Source organism: Aedes aegypti, chromosome 1, assembly GCF_002204515.2.
Source record: "Aedes aegypti strain LVP_AGWG chromosome 1, AaegL5.0 Primary Assembly, whole genome shotgun sequence".
NCBI classification, from domain to species: domain Eukaryota; kingdom Metazoa; phylum Arthropoda; class Insecta; order Diptera; family Culicidae; genus Aedes; species Aedes aegypti.
This window is the reverse complement of record NC_035107.1, coordinates 294,184,643-294,212,595: the sequence shown is the minus strand read 5'-3', so window position 1 is coordinate 294,212,595 and position 27,953 is coordinate 294,184,643.

Genomic DNA, 27,953 nt, shown 5'->3' with positions numbered 1-27,953 from the left:
AGTCCCGTATTGAAAAATAAAAGCATTTCAGTCTCTACTTGAACTTTGAACCCTAATAGCAACAGCAAAACTGGAATTATGTTAAACTTTATATTTTTTACTGATCAGTATTAGCAAAATTAGTATTCTGTGGGGTGGAGCTAAATTAATATTGCATTCAAAAATTTGCTAGAAAATTATATACATTTGTATGAAAATACAAACTTCAAACTTTGAGCGCTGTTTTCTCAATGCCTACTGATTCCATATGGGACAGTTATGCCTTTATGGGCAGTATGACGCTTGATTGATAACCAGCAATCCATTTGAAATTTTGCTGTAAACCAGTAAACCTAATTACTGAACTCGAATCAGAATTTGTTACTGCCGAAAGTCAGCAAACAGTTTTATTCATACTATGATTTATTGATTATTTTGATAATTAAAATCATTGAGCACGAAAAACAGGACTCGCTTTAAAATCCATTTGCTTGAATCTTCAAATATGCTTGCATCCTCCATACAAAATGCGTTACTTGTACCCAATAGTACCATTCCAGTAACGGAAGTTTTACACAGTTTGTTCATTCGTATTCTTTACCTTTGAAAACTGTTTTCTGTGGCAATCTTAGCACAAAAATCTGCAAGCAAGCTGGAATACTTGCATACAAGTTTGCTGAAATCTATAAATAATACATTTGACGAATTTCATCCAGAATGAGTCAAAATTGTTTAAAACCTGGTCCTACAGTCTTCGATTCGATTTATATTTTGCACTTGTTTTCAGTATGGTAGAATATGTGATTTCCATAGCAAAATCGATCATTTTGTCTCAAGAATAACTTCCAAAAATCCTTCTGTTGAGAAACTGGCAACCCCGCCAGGGCGAACAACAGCGAGCGAATTGATGACGGATCGACAGAACGACGAGTCATACGTCAAGCAGAGACAGAACAAAAGTGCCTCAATGAAGCAATAGCGCGTGTGATTCGTTAAAACCATATTTAATATTCTTTGTTATTACGGCCAGAATTTAACTTATTTGGGACCTGCGCTAAGTGTAGACGGTAGGAGGGCTTGACGCAGATGAGGCCCTGTAATTTGTAATGACTCCATTTAGCTTTTTCTAGGTTTAAGCCGCATATCCAGCGAAAGGTTAACCCTCATTTATCCCTGCTCCAAGGCCCTAATAATATATATTTAGATTGTTCTGGAAGTAAGCATAACCACATTTACGAATTTAGAACCCGTTGAATTTACCGAAATACTTTTAATAGGTCATTTGTACTGCCAGCTTAAAGTTATTGTTTGGGAACAGGATTGAACTATAATCGAACTGAAATTGTAAGTTAGCCATCCTTATACTACAAAGAGATTTACTCACTAAAATATAAACCTTCTAGCTTGAAGCAATTCGCTATCCAAGACTCAGTGGCGTTTTACTGGTTCCCCAACAATTTCTTCAAGAATTTCATCATGAGTCGAGTGGGAGAGCAATCAACCCGAGGGGACAATGATGAAACCACCAGCCACGTAGAAAGCTTGGGCTCAGCCTCTACCAGTGCTAGTAGGCGAGCCAGGCTTCAAATACATTTACAGCGGCTCGAAGAGGAGCAAGCCATCCAGAAGAAAAAGGCAGCACTCGAAATCGAAGCAGAATATACCAGGAAGAAGTTCGAGGTTCTGGAGGCGTCTATAGCGGACGATGCAGCGAGCGTCCGCAGCAAAATTAGTAGAGGAAAATCTGACCAGCAGATACGAGATTGGATGGAAAACCTCAACATTCCATTTGGTGACGGCAATCAAGTTGCCTCAAACGTCCACGGAGAGCAGGAAGGCGCGGTCGGTGGGGAGATTGGAAATACGGGTCCCGAGAAGGATCAAACTAAGACCAACACTCTACCTCCAGCAGCAAAAATGCCAGTGTACGTCGAAAGCTTGAAGAGAGAGGAAGACCCAGGAATGCGCCCGTTAGACCAGACCTCGACCGCCGAAGACGTAGAGGACTTACGACGAATGCTTGAGCAGTACAAGACGCTCTATCTCACAGAGAAGGAGAAAAACCGACGGCAACCATCGGTACCGGACCGGATCGCCGGAAACAAAGGAGCTTATCCGAAAACTGTGGAAGTTTCCAAGCACTTCAGCGGTCGTCCTTCATCAACTCCGAAACTAGCAGGAGAAACTCAGAATCGTCCCGAATACCAACGGCAAGCGGCAGCGTACTCAGCAACTGATGGAATTAGCGAGGGCGTCAAAAACGACCTAGGGCAAACTACTGAAGCTGAACGTGGATCAAGGCAAGAAATCTTAACCCGCAACACCGGTCACGGCAGCGTAACATTTGCCGCAGACATTCGGAACAATGCACTCCACAATGAAGAGCTGCCTGTCGAAAATGTCCGTTTTCATGACGAAATTCGGATGCAGCCAGAAGCTCCCATGTTTCCGGTATCACTCGGACCCACACCTCAACAACTTGCTGCACGACAAATTTTGCCACGTGACTTGCCACACTTCGCTGGGAATCCGGCAGATTGGCCGGTGTTTATAAGCCAGTACACCTATACAACGCAAGCTTGTGGATACAGTGACGGCGAGAACATGATTCGGTTGCAGCGCTGTTTGAAAGGTGTAGCCTGGGAGGCTACTCGAAGTCGCCTAATTCTGCCTGCTTCTGTACCCCATGTGATTGAAGCACTCCGCATGCGCTATGGACGATCTGAACTGCTGATAGAGTCGCTGATCGAGAGAGTTAGAAATACGCCGAGTCCAAAGGCTGATAAGCTGGACACCATAATCGAGTATGGAACAAAAATTCAAACTCTGTGTGACCATATCACCGCCGCCAATTTATTGGATCACCTGGGCAACCCAACCCTATTGAAAGATTTAATTGAGAAGCTTCCTGCAGAGTACAAAATGCGATGGGCATCGTACCGGAAGAATCGACCTCTGGTTAATCTTCAAACTTTCGGCGAGTATATGGAAGAAGTCGTCGCTGATGCGTGCAGCGTATCGTCTTATGGCGGGAGTGAAATTGAACGATTAACGAAACGCGAAAAAGGAAAGGCACCCGACAGGACCTTTATGCATTCCGATGCTGGGGTAACTAGCAGTACATTTGCGAAGAGTAGCATGAATCGACCAGCAGATTCCAGCAACAATTTTGATTGTTCGGTCTGTAAGAAAACTGGACATCGTGTGAGGGACTGTACGATCTTCAAATCACTATCGACCGATGAACGGTGGAAAAGAGTTCAAAGCCTCGGCCTTTGTCGCACCTGCTTGTACAACCATGGCCGACGCTCGTGCAGAATCAGCAACAGATGTGGAGTGAATGGTTGCTTAACACGTCACCATCCACTACTTCACTCCAACGCGAAGGATGCAAAGACTTCCAGTGCACCGGCACCACTTGATCACCATTTCCACAACAGAGACATTCCATCTTTGTTGTTCCGTATTATTCCTGTCGTTTTGTACAGTGGACCAAAGAAGGTCACTACATACGCCTTCCTCGATGAAGGCTCCAATATTTCAATGATCGAGCGGGGATTGGCAGCGACGCTTAAAGTGACGGGCTACCGACATCCACTGTGTCTCAAATGGACTGGTAATGTAACAAGAGAAGAGAATGATTCGCATCGAGTAACAATAGAAATTTCTGGCACTGATGAACAAGCACCGAGGTACCTAATGTCAGAGGTAGGAACTGTGGAGTCGCTCGAATTGCCCAGGCAAAGTTTGCCGATCGAGCAGTTAGCTGATAAATTTGAACATCTGCGAGGCCTTCCCATACAAGAGTACCACAACGTGACACCGCAGTTGCTAATCGGTGTCGATAACTTGAAGTTAGCAGTTCCTCTAAAGGTAAAGGAAGGATGCGAAGGTGGTCCAACAGCCGTCAAGACAAGGCTTGGTTGGTGCGTATACGGAGGCCATCGTGATGCAGGACAACTATCGGTTAACTACCATGTTTGCGAATGTTCCGAAGGTGAGAATTTGGACCGAACGTTGAAGGCATATTTTTCGCTAGAAGAAGTTGGAATAAAACCGGCCGGCGCCGGAATCTCCGCGGAAGAGGAACGTGCGCTTCGAATCCTCGAGCAAACAACAAAACGGATGGATCAACGTTATGAATCGGGTTTGTTATGGAAATACGATGATTTCGAATTTCCCGACAGCTATACTATGGCTGTCAAACGGCTGCAATGCTTGGAGCGAAGGCTGGCGAAGGATCCAATGCTCAACGAGAATGTTCGCAAGCAGATTCATGAGTACGAGCAAAAAGGCTACGCACATCGTGCGTCACCCGAGGAGCTCAAAAGCGGGGATCCTCGTCGCGTGTGGTATTTACCGCTTGGAGCTGTAACTAATCCAAGGAAGCCCGGAAAGGTGCGGCTCATATGGGACGCTTCAGCGAAGGTTGATGGCGTATCATTAAATAGTATGCTCCTAAAAGGGCCGGATCAAATGACACTTCTGCCCACGGTGCTCTTTCGCTTTCGGCAATATCCGGTAGCGGTGAGCGCCGATATTAAAGAGATGTTCCATCAGGTACGCATTCGGCCAGAAGATCGCCATTCACAGCGGTTTGTGTATCGAACTGACCCAACATCACCGCCGGAAACGTACCTAATGGACGTAGCCACATTCGGGTCAACTTGCTCCCCGGCAACAGCGCAATTTGTAAAAAAACGCAAATGCCAACCAGTTCTCTCATGAATGCCCTAGAGCTGTGCAAGGAATCGTCCACAATCACTACGTGGATGATTACCTTGACAGCTTTGCAACCATAGAAGAAGCTGCCCAAGTTGCGGCACAGGTGAAGGCAATCCACAAGTACGGTGGGTTTGAGATTAGGAATTGGTGTAGTAACCAACGAGCCGTCCTAGAACAACTTGGAGAAGTAGAGCAACAAACCATCATCGATTTGAACTCTGGCCTAGAAAAGCAATCGGAAAGGGTTCTCGGAATACTTTGGGACACTAGAGCGGACGAATTCCGATTCAACACGTCAATGCCTGAAGACATTGCCCAACTACGAGAGAACAATATCAGGCCAACGAAACGACAGCTAGCAAGATGCGTCATGTCGTTCTTCGACCCTCAAGGGTTCCTAGCGCCGTACTTGGTATTCGGGAAAGTGCTGTTACAGGATACTTGGCGCGAAGGAACAGGTTGGGATGAACATATTTGCGACGAAACATTTGAACGATGGAAGCAATGGATGAATGTGCTAGACAGCATCGAAGGTGTAAGAATCCCAAGATGCTACTTTTCTTCAGGAGATCTTTCAACACTAGAAATTCACACGTTTGTGGATGCGAGCGAGACAGCATATTCGTGCGTCTCGTATTTCCGGATAACGAATGCTTATGGTCCAGCAAAGGTGGCTTTTGTGGCAGCAAAAACCAAGGTTGCCCCATTGAAACCAGTGACCATTCCCCGTCTGGAGCTTATGGCATGCGTTCTGGGTGTACGATTGGCTAAATACGTAGTCGATGGACATACTCTACCCGTTCGAAAGCATTTTTTCTGGAGCGATTCAGAGGTCGCAATGAGTAGGATAAACGCGGATCCCCGAAAGTATCGTCCATTTGTTGCTTTCCGAGTGGGCGAAATATTGGAAAAATCTAATCGTGAACAATGGTGCTGGGTCCCATCCAAGCTAAATCCAGCAGACGAGGCAACGAAATGGGGCGCAGGACCATACTTTAATAAGAATAGCATCTGGTACGGTGGACCCGTAGATTTTCTCAGTTACCCTGCACACCAGTGGCCACCGAAAAAAGCATCTGGAATGGTGACGGACGAATTACGGGCCTGCTATGCTCATCGTAAACTACAAGTTCCAGAGCAATTACTGGATGTCGAAAGATTCTCTACTTGGAAAAAGATACAGCGTGTTATGGCTTATGTTTGCCGGTTCTTGAACAATTGTCGATCATCAGTCAAAGGCAAAGAGCGGAAAATTGGTAATCTGACACAGCCTGAGTACCAAAGAGCAGAAGAATGTTTGTTTCGAGCAGTACAATGGGAATCGTACGCCGACGAGTTAGCTACACTGAGCAATAATGAACGGCTTCCTGTTGAGGAGCGCCAACCCTTGGAAAAAAACAGTGTTCTTCACAAAATATCTCCGATGTTGGACGCAGCAGGAGTTTTGCGTATGGATAGCAGAATCAGTGCAGCTCAGCATGTGCCACCCGAAATGAAATTCCCGATAATCCTCCCAAAACGACATCGTTTGACAATGTTGGTACTGGAGGATCTTCATCGTAAATTATTTCATGCCAACAATGAAACTGTCGTCAACGAAGTACGGCAACGATACTACATTGCTCAGCTTCGCACCCAAGTTCGTCAGGTGTCCAATCAATGTCAGTTGTGCAAGATACGTCGAGCAAAACCTGCTGTACCACGGATGGCTGCTCTACCATATGCTAGGATGTCTACTTATGTACGACCTTTCACATACTGTGGCCTAGACTATTTTGGGCCTCTATTGGTGAAGGTCAATCGTAGTCATGTCAAGCGTTGGGTGGCCATATTCACATGCTTAACGATACGTGCGATTCATGTGGAAGTAATCCATTCACTAACCACTGAATCGTGCATCAAAGGTGTTCGCCGATTCATCTGTCGCCGAGGAAGCCCTGCTGAGATCTACAGCGATAACGCTACTTGCTTCCAAGGCGCTGATCGTCTTCTTAGAGAGCAGATTAACAAAGGGCTTGCTGCAGAATTTACGAGTACAGAAACTGAGTGGAAATTCATCCCCCCAGGCACCCCACACATGGGAGGAGCTTGGGAGCGAATGGTGAGGTCCGTTAAAGTAGCTTTGACCTCAATTCAGAACGGCACCCAAAAGTTGGACGATGAATCTTTAATGACTTTTCTGGCGGAGGCAGAAGCCATAGTCAACTGCAGACCGCTAACATATTTGCCTCTGGACTCGATGGAGCAGGAGGCATTGACCCCAAATCATTTTTTATTGGGAAGTTCTTCTGGGGTTCGTTTGCCAATGGTATCGACAGCTGAGGAAGTATCTCTTCTGAAAGGATCGTGGACAGCAATTCAGAAGCAACTGGATTTATTTTGGAGGCGTTGGACTAGAGAATATCTCCCAACCCTAACTAAACGCACGAAATGGTTCGATGAAGTCAAACCTATTCAACCCGGCGACCTGGTTTTGATCATTGACGATACTAAGCGCAACGGATGGGTACGTGGACGCGTTCTTAAAGTATTAACAGCTGCAGATGGACGAGTACGCCAAGCTATTGTACAGACCGCCGGAGGTGCTCCTGTTAGAAAACCTACTTCCAAACTGGCTGTCTTGGAGGTATCGAAGGATGGTGGAACCAAGGACATCGACGGGTTCCACCGGGGGGAGGATGTTGAGAAACTGGCAACCCCGCCAGGGCGAACAACAGCGAGCGAATTGATGACGGATCGACAGAACGACGAGTCATACGTCAAGCAGAGACAGAACAAAAGTGCCTCAATGAAGCAATAGCGCGTGTGATTCGTTAAAACCATATTTAATATTCTTTGTTATTACGGCCAGAATTTAACTTATTTGGGACCTGCGCTAAGTGTAGACGGTAGGAGGGCTTGACGCAGATGAGGCCCTGTAATTTGTAATGACTCCATTTAGCTTTTTCTAGGTTTAAGCCGCATATCCAGCGAAAGGTTAACCCTCATTTATCCCTGCTCCAAGGCCCTAATAATATATATTTAGATTGTTCTGGAAGTAAGCATAACCACATTTACGAATTTAGAACCCGTTGAATTTACCGAAATACTTTTAATAGGTCATTTGTACTGCCAGCTTAAAGTTATTGTTTGGGAACAGGATTGAACTATAATCGAACTGAAATTGTAAGTTAGCCATCCTTATACTACAAAGAGATTTACTCACTAAAATATAAACCTTCTAGCTTGAAGCAATTCGCTATCCAAGACTCAGTGGCGTTTTACTGGTTCCCCAACACCTTCCAAATATAACTTCCAACTGCGCTGCCAACGATGGAATACACGGTGTCTTTATGGAGTAACTTTATTACAAAAAAATAGGTAAGTCTGAAATTTCGAACTAAAAACAATTAGTTTTTGCTCTTTCATTTGCGACCAAAATCAAAATAATCGGTCGGGGGGTCCAGAACATTTTTTTTTATTTTGTGATAAGTATTCATGGATATGTGTTTTTTTGCCGACACACATTGCGTTGAACATAGATAAAGGACAAACTGCAAGATCAAACCATTTGAACACCTTGGCTTGGAAGGTAAAGTTGTTCTTGCTCAAAAGAGCTGTAATAAGCATGATAATAATATGACATATGATATACGCATAATTGCAAAACTGTCTCAAACGTCATTTTAGTTATTGTCCACGAAAAACCTTGAGAATCGTTCTTAAATTGGTCATAATGATGTAAGAAGTTATTAGGAAATATTTTTAATAGGTGAAGATGCATCGATATCAAACCTCGAGTTTGCAAGAGCTTGTTTGTAGATTTGTATCTTGAGAACCTGACAACCTTTTGCGTTAAAAATTTTATTGGTTAGTCGCCACCAGCGAGTGACCAGTGAGTTACCGGTTGTCTGCTTCTTTAAAATTGTGCTTTTGAAAATTCGAGGTTTGGCTTCTATGTATATTCACCCTTAAAACCATATATAACCGAGTTGTTATTAAGCAGATAAACGGATAAAAATAAAAACTGTTACCGCTGGGAGACAGAGGAGGATCTTCTCTTCGTCGTAGCATTGTGAAATAAAGTGTAAATCTATTAGTTTGCTCAGTAATAACAAGCTATGGCTTTTAGGACGAGATCATAAATTATGCGAGATTTCTCTTTTTACTCGTCACAAAAGTGACTTATCCGCCTTTCAAACAACACAACTTCAGTTATTCGAATTAACTAGTAGAGGGCTGCGCATGTGATAAACCTTGTTATAAGGCATGTAATATACTTGCCCCATGGTGCTGAAAAATACGCTAATTTGGATGGTATTTGAGAAGTTTCGAATCTTATATTTTTTATGTTACTTTCTTTATGGCACAGTGCTTATGAAAAGATCAGAAACTAACATCATGAGGTTAAAATGGGTTTGGGATTTTTGTACTTGTTTGCAGTACTATAACCCCATTTTAACCCCTCTACCGGTAGCTTCATTTTTTCAAAATATTCAAATCGCGATAACTTTTTTGTTTCTCAATATTTTTGAAAAAAAAAATTCCACAACTTCTCAAAAAACTCTCTTATTTTCAGAATCTGTATCGGTTTTGAGCATTGGTCATCTATATTCGGAGATATTCCAAAATTCCTTGGGGGACCGACGCATAGCCATAACTCTCGTAATTATCTCTGACTACAGATTTTTTCTCATATTCGGTTATTCGCTTTTCAAAAATAAACTTTGATGATAGTCTATTGTGAAGAAATTAAACAAATCGGTGTAACTGTTTTTGAGCAATGAGCTTTTATGTTTTTGGTACCAATCTAGCCGTAACGAGATCTTGAAAACTTCTTAAAACATCATATTGAAATTTTATATGAGAAGTGTCGGTCTTCCAAGGAACACCGAAATATTTTTAAAACCAGTTGACCAATGGTCAATACCGACATAGATTCCAAAAGTAGAAGAGTTTTTTGAGAAGTTGTGAAAAAATGGTGGAAAAATAAAGAGAAACAAAAAAGTTATCGCGATTCAAATATATTTTTGTGCTGAAAAAATGAAGCTGCCGGTAGAGGGGTTAAGCTAAATAATGGCAAATAAACTCATGAATAACTCTCCTGATATCTGTCGAATTGAATTTCTCTCTTCAGCAAATTTCTTTATTATGGTTTCAAGAATGAGCTTTTACAATGGTATAATAAGTTTGTACTTACATTATAGTACAAGCGTGTTTGGAACATACCTCAAAATTTCTTCATAGTAATTTCCATATAAACCTGCATTGTCTTTGGGCCACCTTAAATCACCACCTAGAAAGCTGCAAATTTCACAGAACACTATTTTCATAGTAAGGATAGTAAGGAACATATGTGAGATTGAATTCTCAAACATTTTTTAATTTTGAATCGCCCTAATGTACATAAACACATAAATAGGCAAATTCAAACATATGTGCAAGTCTCTCGAAATCAAACAAAAAAAAAATTACTCTGGACCCCCCGACCGATTATTTTGGTTTTAGCAGCAAATGAACGCGAGAAACCTAGACTTTATTGTGGAGAAGTTTCAGACTTACCTATTTTTTTGTAATAAACTTGTTCTACGAAACACACCGTGAATAACAATTGGTGAGCTCGTTTCATGCATCTATTTCAAATAAGTAATATGTGTAAATATTAACCTCTTTGCGGCAACTGTAATGTTACGGTTTTGGATTTATTAAAAAAAATTGATAAGTTTGTCACTACAAGCGTCAATATATTTTTTTCAAAGTGTCACATAACGAATTAAAATAAAGATACCGTAAACTGGGGGGAAGTTGATCACTTTTGAGCCATTCTGTGCTATAATTCCTAGTGGGATGCATGTATTATCATCCAAATATTTTTAAAACCTGTACTGGTTGAATGTTTTACGAATTATATACACGAAATTTTGACGAATTGTTATCGTAATAACAAAAACAATTTTTGGAAATCAAAAAGTGGTGTTTTTGATTCCGGGGTGAAGTTGATCAATTACTGCGATAGGTTTCCTAAAATAAAGAAGTATGCTATTCACTAAATTTTGGGTCTCTGAATCTGAATCAAGACTGAAAAATCTTACAACTTATTGATAAATCGGGTAATTTTTCAATTGAAAGTTGTGAATTTCAGATTACACCACATTAAGAGCCTAAAGGTAGGCAATTTTCTTTGAAATTAGCAACCCTTTTGCAAAAAGATAATTTTTTTCTCCAAAAGAAGAATTTGTATCCTCAATACAAATTCGAAACTGGGTACACAAATCATATCTGGAATGTATGAAACAGTTTATTAAAACGGTAGCTTTGTATAGCCGTGGAAATAGTCGAAGAAGAACCCTTCAACAGTTCATTAAACATTCCTTAAAAAATCTGTTTTTCCATGAAATAATTACCTTGAATGCCAAACCGAATTTATGAAAATCAAGAGTAGCTATCAGGTAATGCCACAACTCAGAAATTGTGATAATTGAAATCGTGTCATAGCTCTTATAACAGTCTATACATGTGGGTACGGGAATGATCAACTTCTCCCCGCTGTCAACTACACCCCGAATTACGGTACCTATGGTTTTGTTTTTGAAATTATAAAAAAAACATGTTTTGATAATTAGAGGTGTTTTCTTTAGAAACTGATAAAGGACTATCGGTTAAAATTAAACGATATAACTTTCGAATCCTCTCTACTAAAAGAAGATTCATCTTGTGATAATCATGGAGATACAGAAGTATACTCGTTCTCTGATAATAGTGGATATCACAAAAATTGCTTTCTTCACATAGCGACAAAACACACATATTTGTTTTTGTATTTATATAATATTTGAATAGTTGCCATTAACAAAAACTCCTTCCCGCGACAACCATGAAGATGCAGAGGTATACTCGGTCTTTAGTAACAATGGATGTCACATTTACTTTCCTTTCCTTGTCGGTGCCGTTATTGACTTTAAAATTTTGAGTTCTTGATTTGTGCACATTGAGAAAGGTAAGCTAATCCAAAGCTCATTAAATCTGTACAATTTCGATTGCTCTGGTCAATCAATACATTAGAATTGTACGGTCATCTTATGCTCATGTTCATGGTCACAAGAAGTAAAAAGAAAACTTGATTTTGGACCTTTTTTTTGTTTTCACCATGGAATTTTGATAGCAAATAGATGTTTAGGACATTTTATGATGGAGATTTTTTTCCGGAAAAGTTTTTCGTAAAACAACTTCTAGACGATTGTCGATATTTGTTTTTTTTTGTCAAAATAAATACGTTGTGATAATGAAATAGTCATCTTGAAATCATTTTGAACTATAAGGATTATCGTAATCACTTCTCATGAGTTTTTCATGATTCTTTATCAAAAACAATAAGCCAGTATAGAGAAATATGACATCTTCAAATTGTACTTGATGAAAAATCACAAATTACCGTTGCAAATCACGATTACTTTTTCAAATCGACGTATGTAATTTTCATACGGTTTTAAGAAAATAAATTAAGAAGAATCACAACCTTTCTTCTAAAACTGTTTTGAAATGAATCCCTTTTTCAACATTTTTTTACCGTGTACATCGCTTAAATTTTGCATACAATCAGCTCGCGTTAAAACTCAAGGTAGTTCTTTTCACTTCCGAAAAAAATTGTATGACAAAATGATAAGCCGTTTCAATCGGTTACTTACGACGTTTTTGTACCAGTGTAAAATCGACTTTGCTTTGATTCGTGGTTAAGTCACTTTGTCTCCCATACAACGGAGCAGTGAAAGTAGCGGTTAGGTTGCGAAAGTGGAGAATCTTACTTTCTTCGTTTTGTAAATCCGGAAATTAAACGTTCTGAAAGTGAAAAATCGAGTTGGTTTAGAGCGGAACGTGTAGAATTTCGTCTGCGAAATACGTAGGATTGATAAAGTAGGTTTGTTAACTTCTCTGACTTGAGTCTGTTTGAATAAGTCTTTGAGACATGTCCTATTTTATTATATAATCAACAATTTTTAGCATTCAACTATATTCACTTCTAGAGAAATGATCATGATAATAATAGACCATTTCCGCCAGATCTAACCCCCAGTTTTTGTATTTTTCGTCGATAGACAATCATTTTTAATGAATATTAACGTTTTCAGATTTTGTTTATATGCACTCCTGATTTTCTTACAAATTTTTGAAAACATTGATACTCACCACATTTTGAAAAATAATTCGAGATGCGGCACAGTTTGTTCAACCCTATGGGTATCAGCGTGGTGATTTTGCAACAGTTTTTCGATTCCACCCCTGCATTGGGATGCATGTTTACATTTGCAAACGTCAAATCAGGTGCGCGCTCAAACTGACCGTGATCCTGGTCAGGGCGCCTCAAACCGGAGCGCCACCGAAACTACTCAAACAAACGTTTTTAAACCAGGTTGGAACTGGCGCAACCCGTTCTGAATCACAATTCCAACTCCAACCCGATTCAAGTCTTCCTTTAGGAAAATATATTTTCCTCCACAGATTCAAAATTCAAAACCACCCCCTAACAACAAATTTCTCATCCACTCAGCAGTTACGGTACCGCTAGTTCTATTAGAGGCTATTTTTTACTATTCATGCCGACAAATGCCTTAATCTATCTGTTGGCAGTTGATCCGGAAGATTTCCGGCTTGAGGCAGCAACAGCCGCGCAAGGAAATTTTGGGCGGCTGTTGCTGCCTCAAGGCGGGAATCTTCCGGCATATTCAATCCCTTCAATCCTCGTCGGCACAAAGCAGAGAGATCAGGCATCTGTCGACTACAATCCTTGCGTTACAGAACCGTGTAGTGTTCGCCGGGTGCGGTCATAACCGGCCGGCGCAGTGATTACGGAGACTGCACGAGCCGTGAAGGAAGGAGGGAGCGAAACCGCAACGGAGCCCATTATGATGAATGAAAACATAAACAAAAATCATCTGGTCATGCCAGCTGATCGTAAATTCACCACAACGTGGTGGCAAAACCATAGGGGAAAAAGGGGTCTGCTTTTTTTTCGAGGTGAAACAAATTATAGGGGACCGAGGGGTGAACTAACGTGCCGCAAGTTTTTCATTGTTTTCTAACAGTTAAAGGCTCCAAAACATATCGGTTCCTCAGGAAAGTTTGTTCAGTAAATTGACAGAAAGCATATAAGCCAATAAAAATTTTTCACGGAAATGATCTATTGTGGTTAAGAGTAATTTCTAGATTGATATCATTAAAATATATATGTACGGTTAACACTCCCTTGCTCGATATTTGTATCTCGAGTAATAGAATCATTATAAAAGTTGAGTTTCATAGCTACCTCGATGGTCCCTAGATGGACCCTCTTGGATGGTCGCATTTGAACTGGTTTTGTGTTCTGTAACACGATACTTCTCTAATTCCATGGTCTGTATTAACATAAAACCAAAATTTTGAAAATTGAGCAAAAGTTGTTGTTGAAAGAACTTATTTGCTAAAAAAATTCTCAATTATGAAACTTTGTCTCAAACATCTTTTTGTTTTCATCATTATACAGTAAAAATTTGAAAAATATTAGAAAAAAATGGGATTTTTTGTTGTTGAACTTTTCATTACAAAAAAGAAAATATTTTGTAAGTAATTATTTTTTTTCTCATAGCCCAAACAATCCATCATTTGTCATAAATTAACAGGTACAGCGTCAGCATTTTTCATTAAATTGTATGCAAAAACCCATAGGCCATTTCTAGAAGTTATTATTGAGTCAAAATATTCGATTAATCTATGAACAACACTTATTCTACCATAACAAAAATATGTGCGAAATTCAATGCAAATCGAAGATGGTTGAGCACTGTGACTAATTTTTTGGCATGGAATTGGTCGTTTTCAACAGTGAATATCTAAAAAAACAGACATTTGATCTTGTAATGATATGCATACGATGTATCATGATTTGAATTTCGTACAGCTCATGGAAACAACAAATTAAAGAGGCCAAATCATCAATAGGGTCCTAAAGCCCTGTCCCAATTTTAGTGCCAAACGCTTATGTTAAGGCCAAAAACACATATTTACTCAATTTTCAATGTTTTTCGTTTGTTTAAGTCCAAAAAATATTTTTTTTTTTTATAATTTTGAACACCCATTGGCTTAAACTCTAATTTTGGGTGTATTTTATTTTCCGTGTCCCTTGCAAAATGTCAGATAGGAATAACCCCAGTGTTAAAGCTGAAACCCCTGTGGTGTTTTTGTCGACTAAGCGAATGTCAAACATGATCATAAGTGTCAAGGTTCATTTATGGTCTCAATTTTTAAATTAAAGTTCAAATATGATATAGTCGTTATTTGAGCGGGAAAAATTGCTAAAGTAGTTTTAGTAACATGCTCTTTCGTGTTATTAAATAAAAAAAGATTTCATTAAACATTTTAGGCCCCTATTGAAATCGCCAAACCACTAAAGGCGCTTGAACATTATATATAATTTTTTTTTTAAATTTATGAACAATGTAAATTTTCAGAGATATCTAAAGAAAATGCTTATTAGAACGAGCCTTGAAAGAGAGAACTTTTGGACGATAAAAATGGAAAAATTTCGTGTGAAATGTTTCCCATACAAAATAGAGTGTCCGGAATTTGAAGCTGCTCGTAATATGAATCAAAACGGTGCCTTGAAGAAGTAATTACTAGAAAGCGTAAACCAATCGAAGAAACAAACATAAACATTCGCTGAGAGGTGAAAATCCTACAACGAAAAAGGAGTCGACATTCCTTTATGTCGTGTCATATTCGGCTACTTTGATTCGTTTCCCCAATGGTGCTTTGCTGAATGACATTTCTCATTAAGGTAATGGTCCCCATCTCGTAGGCGCCCCTCATTTGTGAGGTGGAATTTCTTCTTCTGAGAAGAACCATGCGTCTCCATTCAATTGGGCACGATTCATCAAGTGATCGCTTTACCTGAATGGAGAAGTACATATTTTGGTAAATGACTTCGTGACGAGATGTTTCGTCTCTGGGGATCGATTTCCACATGACGACATAACAAGCATTCATAAGGACAACGCACTGAGAGCAATCGTACATTTTAACATGACTAGACAACGACAGTCATGCTATAAGATGTCTGTCAGTGTAGCTGCGAAACGCTACCCAATCAACGCCCCATCTTAGTTGGCTGTACTTATTTTTTCTGGCGCTTGGTCGAAATCTTCTACCGCACAGTGCGTAGCGTGTCAGAATGCGAAAAGAACCGCTTCTAAGCCGGTGCCAAATCTTGACTTGATCCGATGAATTGAAATTTTCTAATGAGAAAACTTCCCGCGAACAAAAGACGCGCCAGCACGGTTGGTTGATGTGCGGTAGTTGCCTTAACCCGTCCGCCGTAGCCCCCTCCCCAGTTTTTGGTCAGCCGTGACCAGTGCCGGATTTCTTCAATTTCGAAATTGAAGGGACCATCGTGTTAGAGAAGTGTTGAGTTAAAGAACACAAAACCTGTGCAAATACGATCCAAGGACAATTCAGTGCCTGAAAGTAGGCCGTTTCTTGAAAGAGTGGCGTGATGAAAAACAGCCTATTTCGATGAGAAACTGCAAAAAAGAATTTGATATTTTTTTATCCTTCGGAAGTTTTTTAAATCTGGACGCTGAGGGTATTCGCCCCCTTTGCCTTCCTCCTCAAATCCGTCTCTGGACGTGACGGTTCGAAGTATGAAGCGAACGCGAAAAGTTAAGTGATTTCGGGCTCGGAAAAATCACTTCGACACCTGTTTAGCATAAAGAAGGAAACTTTGGGCTTGTTTTTTTTTTCTCTCTGTGTGGCTCCTTCCTGCAGCAACCCCAAAAACTCGTTTGCGTTTCATGACACATTAACTCATCTCGTTGTTCGCTGAGGGTGATTCGGATTTTTTCCTCTTTTTTGGCGTGGGCGCTGTTTGCCAGGGAACAGGTTGTCAGACCAGCAGGATGTGTGTCTGTGTGCGTTGTGAATAATTAAAGTCCCCTGGCGGATACTTTTCGTGTTCTGTTGACGGCTTCACCATCGCCGGTAGGTTATTAAATGATGAAATGATGTGTCGTGTAGTCACCAGTGGTGCCACCAAAGTAGGCTGGAGTATGAGGTGGATGAGCAGTTTCGTCGGATCGTATAGTAACATGAGTTAACGCTACTGCCAAAAATACATGACACTCTCATGAGATTTTTCGTCAGCTTTGCGATGAACCCGCCAATCGTCATCAATGTGGATATAGAAATACTGTCGACTACATCAAAGGGATCATCGGGATAGGGGGAGACGCAAATTGTTAGAATAATTCAAAGTTATTTATCAAATCGTACACTTCAGGTTAATTATCAGAACTCCAAGTCCGAAAGACTTCCTGTAAGAGCTGGTGTTCCTCAAGGCAGCATTTTCGAACCAATATTATACAATGTTTTCACATCTGACTTACCTGAGTTACCTCAGGGTTGTCAAAAATCTTTGTTTGCGGATGACAGAGGCCTCTCCGCCAAAGGACGAAGTCTGCGTGTCATCTGTAGCGTGATTGCAGAAGAGTTTTGATATTTTTTCTTCAAACTTGCAAAAATGGAAGATTTCTCTTAATGCTTCCAAAACTCCCTACATAAACCGAAAGCACTTTATTTGAAACCTACTAGTAGATATGTTGTCACGATGAGAGGGGTTTCAATAAATTGGTCAGTTAAGTATGTAGGGCTCAAGCTAGATAAGAATTTAACTTTCAAAAATCACATTGAGGGCAATCAAGCCTAATGTAACAAATATGTAAAATGTCGTTTTGTCAACGTAATTTTTGTTTACTCGATCCCTATTTCGGCATGAGCAGCATATTATGATTCTATGGAATGACCGACAAGCGATACTCCTGGGATAGCTGATACAAACGACTCCCGGTGGACGCATTGGAACGTGCTTTTTCCGGAAGAACCTGTCATTTCCATTATTAACAAAATGTAACTTTTTACGATGCTTTCAAACCCGGCAATGTACCGTAACAAAGCAGGCGAGTTTATTACTCCAACCACCACCAAACCGAAATGCCGATTCCAACGCCAACCTTGATTTGTTTGAAAGCCCTCCGAGGCTATTGAATAACTATAGCCATTTAATTGCGATGCAATTGTTAATGGGAATATTATGGCAATAATTCACACGGGAGTGGACTCTCTCACACACACGTTGCAGCAAGTCCCGTTCCCACCGATTACTTCCCCCCCCTCCTAAACAACGCTTCCCTCGGTCTCTCAAGGGGGACAATCGGAACGCAGCAAACGCTCCGCCGGGCACGATTATATCAATGCGAAAGGGGCAATAAAATATCCTAATACCAATTACTGGCCAATACCCATCGAACCACATCAATAAAGCAAAACACCCCCGCGGCACTCCGAGCGCACAATGTTCTCACGCATGGTTCGCTCCGTTCCGACCCCGAACGCCATCCCGACACCCACCATCCACACACAGACACGCATATGCTGCCGTTGCTGCGCCAACGGTTAGGGCAAAGTGGTTCAAATTGAGTGCATTGGAGTAAATGGACCAGTTTACATTTTAACCTGAGAGAGAGGAGACAGCTCACTGACAACTGGCTTGTTTTCTTGGCTTCTTTGATTTCTTCTTCTCATGTTTAGGTTGCGCACAATGGTTCGTAGAGCAAACGCTGGGTCAAAACCATTTTCATATCCAATTTGTTATCAAAAAGATCATAAAATTAAAAAAATTCAATATCAATTTGAGTCCAATTGATAATATTTAAATATTCAACAATTTTATATGCAAGAGCACAAGAAAACAACCTGAATTTTCAGTCACATCCAGTTTTAGTTTGGCCAAATTTTGACGGTTTTTCACGCTCTGCCCCTCGAGTGTGCGGGTCTCCAGTGACAGTTGATGACAGGTTCCCTTGACTTTTGGGAGCTCGCAATCTAAGCCAGCTGTCTCCTCTCTCTCAGATTTTAACCCGTATAGGCCTGAGAGAAAGAAAAATAAGTAAAACTCTCACCACTCAGCGAGTACTTGACGGATTGCAATTATGTTTTGTCAGTATACCTACTGGTACACATATCTATTTTATTCTAAATGCTTGCACAGCCAACATTGAAAATCATTCTGGAAATAGGGTAAATGATGGCTTCGGCACCCTGAGGGTATTTTCGGCAGCACTAACTTATCGTCCTTGTTAAAATTTATATAGGGAACAAGAGTTACCTTCAATGTGCTCAATATATTCCTTGAACTATAATCTTCCATGTAAACCTCATCTTCCACAAAAAAATATTATATAACATGGGTTTTATCATTGAATGAAATAAATGCTTACGAAATTATCGTCATTCGTGAGCTGCCGAATAAAACAACACAAGAACAGCTTAAGAAAAACTCACCACTTTGAAAGGTTCTGTTCTCCGCTCCAATACCAATTTGTCACAAAAGCTACGCACCGATCACTCATGCACTATTGAACTTTTGATTTGTCTATAAAGCACTCGATAATACTGAATTTTATGCTTCAGCTTAGCTTAGCTTAGCTTAGACTGACTACACATATCAATGGTTGCTATTCCGTGATTGACCGAAGTCAGTGAAAATGCACAAAGAATCAACTAGAAGTTTGACTGGGATTGGCCATAATCTTCTTCAGTGTGCATAATTCAGTGCCTCTATTTATACAGGGTCAATAACGGCGCCGGCCACGTCCTTGCAGTCAGGTGGGATTGAGGGAAGGAATGTTAGTGTGTAACCTTTGCTATTTGGAGACCGTGTTTGCCTCTGCATCTCCACAAAGGTTACTGGGAGGGATGTTTGTTAATGGGGAGGATCGTTGGGTCACAGGATTCACTTTGATAAGCAATTAGACCATGATAAATAATTATTTGTGAGATATAAACATGATTATGCCGACACTTGGGGTGACGAACCATTCAAAGTTTGTTGAACAAATACCTAAATGAAACATTCCTAACACTCCTATTCTTATGCCGACACTTACAGTGACGAACCATCCAAAGTTTGTTGAATAAAGTGAACCTTTCGGAAGTCTACACTTGTAGTGTCCAACCATTCAAAGTTTTTTTTATTACAAAAATAAAGGTAAAAAGAAAGGGGTGTTTTGCATAGCATAGCATAGCATAGCATAAACTGACTGTACATGTCAATGGTTGCTACTCCGTGATTGATCGGAACTGGTAAGAATTGCACTACGATCCAAATGAATAAGGGATGGGAGTTTCCGCTTACTCTCGAAGTGCAATTTTAGCAGATCTAATATTATTGATCAATAACGGCGCCGGCCAAGTCCTTACAGTCAGTTGGGATGGGGAAGGAATGTTAGGGTGTAATGATTGTTGCTTCTAGAGACCGAGAATACCTCTGCATCTCCACAATCACCACGGGAAGGGTGTTTATTAGTGAGGAAGGAAAAGATCTGGGAGTCACCTCTGGTCGGTGATGCGATCCATGGACAAGGGGGAAATATACGACTTGTATTTAAAGCTAGTTTTGTATTTTTGTCTCGAGAAGTTTTTGGAAAAATTACGTCAACATCTATAATGTCGAACAATTCAAAAGACGTTTTTATTAATGACGAAAACTGAAAATTACATGTATATATTTTAACTTATATGAAACAGGAATAATGCCGACACTTGTAGTGACGAACCATACATAGTTTGTTTGAAAATTACATATGAGTATTACTGTGCATTTTGTCTCGATATGGTAGAAGTTTTAGAAAATACGTCAACATTCACAATGTCGAACAATTCAAAGGATAATTTTTAATAATGTCAAAAAGAGAAAAATATATGTATATTCAAATTGTATAAGAAAAAAGCATAATGCCGACACCTATAGTGACAAACCATACAAAGTTTGTTTTAATATTACATAAAAGTTACGCTTTCAAGAAAATATGTGTTATCATAAGCATGAAACGAACTCACCAGTTGGCCATCCATTCTCGACTGAACACAAAACTGACACTGACAGCAAAACTTCTTGGCGTCCCGAAAATAAACCGTCTTGCTTGGGCCTTCCCAAATACGTACCCAGCAAGACGCTCCAAAACAAAGGAAAAAAAAAAAAAAATCTCCGGCGACGAAAACACGCGCGAAACCGTCAACAAACTCTATCGGACGACGCAAAACCGAACCGTCCTGCTTGGGCTTCTCGAAGCACTACCCAGCAAGACGCTCCAAAACAGGGGGAAAAAATTCTCCGGCAACGAAAACGCGCGAATCCGTCAGCTAAATCAATCGGACGACGCAAAACCGAACTGTCCTGCTTGGGCTTCACAAAGCACTACCCAGCAAGACGCTCCAAAACAGGGGGAAAAAAATTCTCCGGCAACGAAAACGCGCGAATCCGTCAGCTAAATCAATCGGACGACGCAAAACCGAACTGTCCTGCTTGGGCTTCACAAAGCACTACCCAGCAAGACGCTCCAAAACAGGGGGAAAAAAATTCTCCGGCAACGAAAACGCGCGAATCCGTCAGCTAAATCAATCGGACGACGCAAAACCGAACTGTCCTGCTTGGGCTTCACAAAGCACTACCCAGCAAGACGCTCCAAAACAGGGGGAAAAAAAATTCTCCGGCAACGAAAACGCGCGAATCCGTCAGCTAAATCAATCGGACGACGCAAAACCGAACTGTCCTGCTTGGGCTTCTCGAAGCACTACCCAGCAAGACGCTCCAAAACAGGGGGAAAAAATTCTCCGGCAACGAAAACGCGCGAATCCGTCAGCTAAATCAATCGGACGACGCAAAACCGAACTGTCCTGCTTGGGCTTCTCGAAGCACTACCCAGCAAGACGCTCCAAAACAGGGGGAAAAAATTCTCCGGCAACGAAAACGCGCGAATCCGTCAGCTAAATCAATCGGACGACGCAAAACCGAACTGTCCTGCTTGGGCTTCACAAAGCACTACCCAGCAAGACGCTCCAAAACAGGGGGAAAAAAATTCTCCGGCAACGAAAACGCGCGAATCCGTCAGCTAAATCAATCGGACGACGCAAAACCGAACTGTCCTGCTTGGGCTTCTCGAAGCACTACCCAGCAAGACGCTCCAAAACAGGGGGAAAAAATTCTCCGGCAACGAAAACGCGCGAATCCGTCAGCTAAATCAATCGGACGACGCAAAACCGAACTGTCCTGCTTGGGCTTCACAAAGCACTACCCAGCAAGACGCTCCAAAACAGGGGGAAAAAATTCTCCGGCAACGAAAACGCGCGAATCCGTCAGCTAAATCAATCGGACGACGCAAAACCGAACTGTCCTGCTTGGGCTTCACAAAGCACTACCCAGCAAGACGCTCCAAAACAGGGGGAAAAAATTCTCCGGCAACGAAAACGCGCGAATCCGTCAGCTAAATCAATCGGACGACGCAAAACCGAACTGTCCTGCTTGGGCTTCACAAAGCACTACCCAGCAAGACGCTCCAAAACAGGGGGAAAAAAATTCTCCGGCAACGAAAACGCGCGAATCCGTCAGCTAAATCAATCGGACGACGCAAAACCGAACTGTCCTGCTTGGGCTTCTCGAAGCACTACCCAGCAAGACGCTCCAAAACAGGGGGAAAAAATTCTCCGGCAACGAAAACGCGCGAATCCGTCAGCTAAATCAATCGGACGACGCAAAACCGAACTGTCCTGCTTGGGCTTCTCGAAGCACTACCCAGCAAGACGCTCCAAAACAGGGGGAAAAAAATTCTCCGGCAACGAAAACGCGCGAATCCGTCAGCTAAATCAATCGGACGACGCAAAACCGAACTGTCCTGCTTGGGCTTCACAAAGCACTACCCAGCAAGACGCTCCAAAACAGGGGGAAAAAAATTCTCCGGCAACGAAAACGCGCGAATCCGTCAGCTAAATCAATCGGACGACGCAAAACCGAACTGTCCTGCTTGGGCTTCACAAAGCACTACCCAGCAAGACGCTCCAAAACAGGGGGAAAAAATTCTCCGGCAACGAAAACGCGCGAATCCGTCAGCTAAATCAATCGGACGACGCAAAACCGAACTGTCCTGCTTGGGCTTCACAAAGCACTCTGAGTTATATTTATTGATTTATTAGAACTAAAAATAACTATACATGTTTTTTCTAATGCAATTCACCAGGATGCGCTTGACCTAAACTATTTCACCGGTGGTCTTCTTGAACTTACGCAGCTGTCACAGGAAGCACCAGAAACGACACTTGGTCACGATCTGGTTCGGTGCTAAGATGTTTATCTTGAACAGCGGAGGATTCCGATCATTCTCGGGCAGCAAAAGTTTATGGGAACCGCGAACAAAAATACACAAAATCTTATAAAATATGAAACGAGTTCAAACAATAACAAATTCTTGAAATGTTATTGGTTGGATAACTAGATCATAAATTCAATAATACTGAATTTTATGCTTCAAACCACAAATTAAAATTAATGCACTTTGCTTTCGTCGGCAATCACTTTTTATTACGGGAATCGGTTGCCAGAAAACCATATTCAATTGCGGTGCAGAGTGTCGTGTTTCTCATGTATACCTAAATGAGCTAGTGTGCCATGCGATATTTCATATCGCAGCTCACAGATTATGTGAGACACGAGATGCGGATACGTACAAAATATATCTTAGTGAGCGAGTCTCATGAGACATCTCGTGAGGCTTGTCACATGCGCTTACTAGGAGTACTTTTATGCAGTTATGTTTGCCTAGTACAATAACTCCACGGAAGCATACGACTTCGGTCTATAACTATGCTTCTTCGTTGGCCAGCCCAAGTTTTTCGATTCAAATTCTAGAATCTCCACCGCGTTGAACCACATCAGGCCTTTGAAACTGCCTACGGGCAGTTTGATCCATAGTTTAATCCCTTTTCCTTGCTTCTGAAACCTTCGCCTGCGAGGCTCAAATGTACTGATTTTCTCATGAGACGGCGGTTAGATTTTCTCATGAGACGGCGCATGAGCCAGTGCAGATCAGTGATGGAAAGTGGCGAACGCTTCATCTGATCTGGAACAAAAACAAAACCAAACGCTCCTGAGCGTCAGAGCGCTGGCTTACTCGCATCTGTCGACTCCCGAGTAACTGAAGCTAAAAGTGATTCGCGATCGTGTTCGAAGCTGCTCAGAGTCATATTGTGCTTTTGGGAAAAAAGCTGCTTACCCTCCAAGATTTATGGTTTTCAAGGACTTTTGACTACAAACGAGTAGTTTACTGTCGATATGATGGTTATACAATTAATTTGTCTGTCAAAACCATAATAAATCACACCTTGCTCGGTTACTCGCGAGTAAACGCTCGCGAGCTTGTTGCTACTTCATTTGACATGTTCTCCCGAGCAGACGGGTGCGGGCTTACTCACACCTAGCCAGATCCCGAGTCTGTGATGTTTGTTATGCGTTGGTATACACTCGAGAGCTGCTTCGTGATGCGAACTTTTCCAGCACTGGTGCAGATGTGATCGTTTGAGCTAGTACATTGCTACATGAGATCTAAAAAAATGTGTCTCACCATAGCACGTGCTCAAGCGCGCGATTATTTTTGTGCGCTCATGGCAAGCTGATCTCAAGCTCTTGATATGAAGCGCGTATACATGATGTCTGTTGCGGTGTATTTTTATTCACAATTTGAATTCATTGAAAAAATCGAACACAACTAATTGATTCTTTGGAGTTAGGCAACAAAACATGTATTGGTAATAATTGAGCCTTTCAGTACTTTCTTTATCTGAAGATTGTAGCGCATAAACTTCAATATACTGAGAAACATATAATATATACGTCTTTCAATAGGTTACCTATTTTGGCAACAATTCTGTTGATCTACAGGCAATCAGAGAATGATGTTTTTGTGTCAAGTCATAAGTGCATTGATTTGCAAAGGGCCTTTTCTGATTTTCTCATACACTGAGAATAATATGAACGTAAAAAAATATAAAAACAGCCTGTAGAATTTTCAATTTCGCCTTACCTTTTTGCGATTTGCGCATTGACACTACCCGGATAAAAAAATACAATACAAAAACAATATAACGTATTATAACAGTACCATTCAATATATTGGAAATACAATACAGTATATTGTAAAATTACAATACAATTACAGTACAATATATTGTTTTGGACAGTTCACTGTATGGTATATGAGTTTTTTGCAATATAATGTATGGGTTGTTAAGTATCGTAACAATACAAATATAGATATTTTCTCATACATATATTTTGAAAATACAATACGATATATTGGTCATGTATTGTCTTGATTAGCAATTCGTGAATTGTTGTACAATATAAAAACATTTCAACGAACTGTGTTTCAATTAGTGGTGAAAAGTATAGAATTTGTATTTTGTATGGATTATCCCCCAACTTACCGGATATCCGTGTACTGTTGGCACGTTCGGCAAAATAATTTTAACTCCTATAGAAGTAAATATATTTATCATGGTTGCGTTCGTCGTCACAGCTTATGTCATGTGGCTTCTACAAAACTACTAATTTTTACTTTTTGAATATTTTTCACCTAACATTTCTTGCTTTCTGAACTTGTTTTGTTTACTTCTTTTAGCCAAGCTACACAGAAAAAAGCAACAGTTGTTTTACGCGAAAACAGGAATTTAACCATAATTGTAAGGTTTAAAACCAATAAAAAACAATACAATGTTCTGTTACAATATATTATATTGTTTTTGAATTGTATATTCAAACAAGAATAATTTTGCTTCGACATTCAATTACAATACGCAGTATTGTATCCAATACGTTAAATTGTACATTAATGGTTTATTCCATTCACTGAATGGTACGTTTTTATCCGGGTAGGGTGCGGCTTATTTTCCAAAAGTTCTAAAAACCAAAATATCGTGTGCTTTTATGAATTCAAATCATATTAGAAGAGAAACCTCAAAGTTTGAGCCAAAAATATTAAGATTTATTTATTTGTTTATACACAGACTGAAAACTTAAAATTATGTACTTTACTTAAATTCTATCTCTTATTCTATTAACAATTTAGGGGTGGCGCATGCGTCTTGACGGTGAATTTTCAAGTTATAAAAAATGGTCTTCATTGAAGTCACCATAAATTCGGTTATTTCATACCAATTCTAAAACTTTTAGCATCATTATTTTCAAAATTAAATTTATAAAAACTTCATCAAATTTGTCTTTAATCGAAACAAGTCTTTGTTAAAAGTAGTTTTCTCGTAATTTTTCTTCATTTTACTGGAAAATTCTTATTTGTTTGACCATAACTTCATAAATACTCAACCATTTCAAATATTTGTACAGTCGAAGCTTGTTATAATGACATGGCAAGGGACCGTCGTAATAGAGAAATGTCGTTATAGAGAATAGTGATAACATTAAAATCTTTTTCAAGGGACCGAAAAATGTCGCTATAGAGAGCTTTTGTCGCTGTAAAAGTGGTCGTTATAACGAGCTTCGACTGTACATGTTTTTGAAGCAAAAAATAGTTGTTTCCATACTGTTCATACAACACATTTTTCTAAAAAATGGTTTTGGCTTAGTTTTGTAACAAAACCTTCCCAAAAACACGATTTTTTAAAGAAAAAATCGAATTTCTTTGGATTATTTATGTTTTTTCGCCAAAAAATACATTTTTCCTATAAAACTTGTGTTATAAACCTTTTTTTTTAATTACGAGATGAATAGTGCATATATTTTTTAACATGAGCAAAATATTATTGTTTCAAAATTATTTAAAAATTGTTGACAAGTCCTTTTCGAAAGTTTAACAAATGAGGAAAACCAGTTTCAGCTTTAAAAAAATTGTTTAACTGACAAAAATTGAATAAAAAACCGGCAAGTATGAGAACAATTAAGTAAGCTTCTAAACCATGCAAAAAGATTTGGAATCGGTGGAGTATTCATGAAGTTATGGTCAAACAATGATATTATTTTAGTAAAATGAGGAAACATTTGGAGTAAACTACTTTTTATTGAAAATAGTTTTGATTTTACACAAATTTGATATTCTACAAAGTTTTCATAAATTTAGTTTTTAAGATAATGGTGCTGAAAGTTTCAAAATCGGTTCGAAATTACGGAAATTGTGGTGACTTCACTGAAGGCCATTTTTTATAACTTGAAAATTTACCTTCAAGTCGCTTGGCTCCCCTCTAAATCTTAATATTTTTGGCTCAAACTTTGAGGTTTCTCTTGTAATATGATTCGAATTCATAAATGTACAAGAATTTTTGGTTTTGAGAGCTTTTGAAAAATAAGCCGCACTCTAATAAACAGTGGTGTGAGTAGCGAATAGGGGCATGCATGTAATCCATTCAAACGCAACTCTGAAATTCAAGTAATCCGATAATCGTGTTCCGTGGATTTTTCTTGCAGAGCACAATATCATGAATCAATTAACTATGACGTCAAGCTGCAACTTCTAGGCTGGATTCGCACTTGCTGCTAGACCATGACATTGCAATTTTGCAGCCGAAATGCTGCCATAGTGAGATTGAATACAAAAAATATTCGATAAAATAAATGAAAACGAAATTAGGCAGCGTCCATTTATGACATAACGTTAAAATGTACAATTTTAGACCATTCCCTCCTCCGCAACGGTCTTTGCATGAAAAAAATAAATTTTGTGTTTGAACCGCAACGTTTGAGCCTACTGCCCCTCCCCCTAGAGCGTTACGCAATTTGTGGACGCTAAGGCATAAATTTAGTGGCGTTGTGTATTCAATTTGACTCACTGATATTCAATTTATAACTGCAATTCTGTTCTCAGTGTAGTCTGTATTTTTCTGCATTGGCCCTTGCAACGAGTAGAACATAACGAGTGACGTTTAATTTCAGGATTTGTCAACAAATACGAAATGTTACCAATACATAAACTGGTTTTAGCGCAGTTTTGGATTGCCGGAGTGAACATTTTTGTTGCCGACAATAGTAATTGCATTACCGATTCAATAATGAATAAATAACAAGATAGGCGAATTGTTTTCAATTCAACCTTCCAGTCGTCGTGCGGTTCGCCACCGTCAGGACCATCACGCTGCTGTTATGAGCGAAAAGCGAGCTTTTTTCACCAGTGTTGTACAAAATACAACAGCGCGATGACTGAAGTGTTAAAGAAGGAAGAAACGGGGACAACCGTACCAACCATTTCGATCCGGGTTATCGTTGGGAGTGGCGTAGCTAAGAAAGTTAATGCACACTCCTTAGTTGTAAGCTTAGGTTGTCTTGGGATGGGGCACAAGCATTTCTTCCTCATGTCCTGGCTCTAGAGCCTTGGCTTAAGCGCCTTTGCTTGCTCTCTGAAAAGATAAAAACT